Source organism: Bison bison, unplaced genomic scaffold, assembly GCF_000754665.1.
Source record: "Bison bison bison isolate TAMUID 2011002044 unplaced genomic scaffold, Bison_UMD1.0 scf7180017864180, whole genome shotgun sequence".
In the NCBI taxonomy this organism is placed as follows: domain Eukaryota; kingdom Metazoa; phylum Chordata; class Mammalia; order Artiodactyla; family Bovidae; genus Bison; species Bison bison.
This window is the reverse complement of record NW_011494752.1, coordinates 13,994,521-13,996,681: the sequence shown is the minus strand read 5'-3', so window position 1 is coordinate 13,996,681 and position 2,161 is coordinate 13,994,521.

Genomic DNA, 2,161 nt, shown 5'->3' with positions numbered 1-2,161 from the left:
TTGATGAAAGTGAAAGAGGAGAGTGAAAAAGTTGGCTTAAAGCTCAACATTCAGAAAATGAAGATCATGGCATCCGGTCCCATGACTTCATGGGAAATAGATGGGGACACAGTGGAAACAGTGTCAGACTTTATTTTTCTGGGCTCCAAAATCACTGCAGATGGTGACTGCAGCCATGAAATTAAAAGACGCTTACTCCTTGGAAGGAAAGTTATGACCAACCTAGATAGCATATTGAAAAGCAGAGATATTACTTTGCCAACAAAGGTCTGTCTAGTCAAGGCTATAGTTTTTCCTGTGGTCATGTATGGATGTGAGAGTTGGACTGTGAAGAAGGCTGAGCGCCGAAGAATTGATGCTTTTGAAGTGTGGTGTTGGAGAAGACTCTTGAGAGTCCCTTGGACTGCAAGGAGATCCAACCAGTCCATCCTGAAGGAGATCAGCCCTGGGATTTCTTTGGAAGGAATGATGCTAAAGCTGAAACTCCAGTACTTTGGCCACCTCATGTGAAGAGTTGACTCATTGGAAAAGACTCTGATGCTAGGAGGGATTGGGGGCAGGAGGAGAAGGGGATGACAGAGGATGAGATGGCTGGATGGCATCACTGACTCAATGGACGTGAGTCTGAGTGAACTCCAGGAGTTGGTGATGGACAGGGAGGCCTGGTGTGCTTCGATTCATGGGATCACAAAGAGTCGGACACGACTGAGCGACTGATCTGATCTGATCTGATCTGAGGGTCCTCACTCCAGAGATCAGGTTACAGCAGACTGTGACTTCTGTTCTGCTCCTACCCTCTCTCTCCTGCTTGCCCTCTCCCCATCTCTCCCTGTTCCTCCCCCTCCCCCTCTTCCTCTCCTGCCCAACCCCTAACCACTGCCTCCCAGGTTACAAGCTGCCCTGAAGGCGGCAGCAGTGGAGCTCTTTAGGAAAGAGAGGAACTAGGTGGGCTAGAGGCAGAGGATTGAGTAGATAGAGAAGCCAGACAGGAAAGGCTCTGGAACTAAGCGGGTGGGCCTAGCATCCCAGCCCAGCCATTTGCTTGTTGTGGGAACTTGTAGGGAGTAAATTGAACTCAACCTGAGTTTTCTCTTCTCTAAGGTAATTCCTAACACACAATGAGGCTGAGAAGATGAAACGAGATACTAAAAACCCTTAGTACAGTATCTGCTGCAGAGCTAGCATTCAGTTAATGTTCATTATTGTTACAATCAGTTCAGTTCAGCTGAGTTGCTCAGTTGTGTCCGACTCTTTGCAACCCCATGGACTGCAGCACTCCAGGCCTCCCTGTCCATCACCAACTCCCGGAGTCTACCCAAACTCAAGTCTATCGAGTTGGTGATGCCATCCAACCATTTCATCCTGTCATCCCCTTCTCCTCTCGCTTTCAATCTTTCCCAGCATCAGGGTCTTTTCAAATGAGTCAGCTCTTCGCATCAGGTGGCCAAAGTATTGGAGTTTCAGCATCAGTCCTTCCAATGAACATTCAGGACTAATTTCCTTTAGGATGGACTAGTTGGATCTCCTTGCAGTCGAAGGGACTCTCAAGAGTCTTCTCCAACACCACAGTTCAAAAGCATCAATTCTTGGGTGCTCAGCTTTCTTTATAGTCCAACTCTCACATCTATACATGACCACAGGAAAAGCCATAGCCTTGACTAGACGGACCTTTGTTGGCAAAGTAATGTCTCTGCTTTTGAATATGCTATATAGGTTGGTCATAACTGTCCTTCCAAGGAGTAAGCATCTTTTAATTTCATGGCTGCAGTCACCATCTGCAGTGATTTTAGAGCCCCCCAAAATAAAGTCTGCCACTATTTCCACTGTTTCCCCATTTATTTGCCGTGCAGTGATGGGACCAGATGCTATGATCTTTGTTTTCTGAAGATGAGCTTTTAGCCAACTTTTTCACTCTCCACTTTCATTTTCACCAAGAGGCTTTTGAGTTCCTCTTCACTTTCTGCCATAAGGGTGGTGTCATCTGCATATCTGAGGTTATTGATATTTCTCCCGGCAATCTTGATTTCAGCTTGTGCTTCTTCCAGTCCAGCGTTTCTCATGATGTACTCTGCATAGAAGTTAAATAATCAGGGTGACAATATACAGCCTTGATGTACTCCTTTTCCTATTTGGAACCAGTCTGTTGTTCCATGTCCAGTTC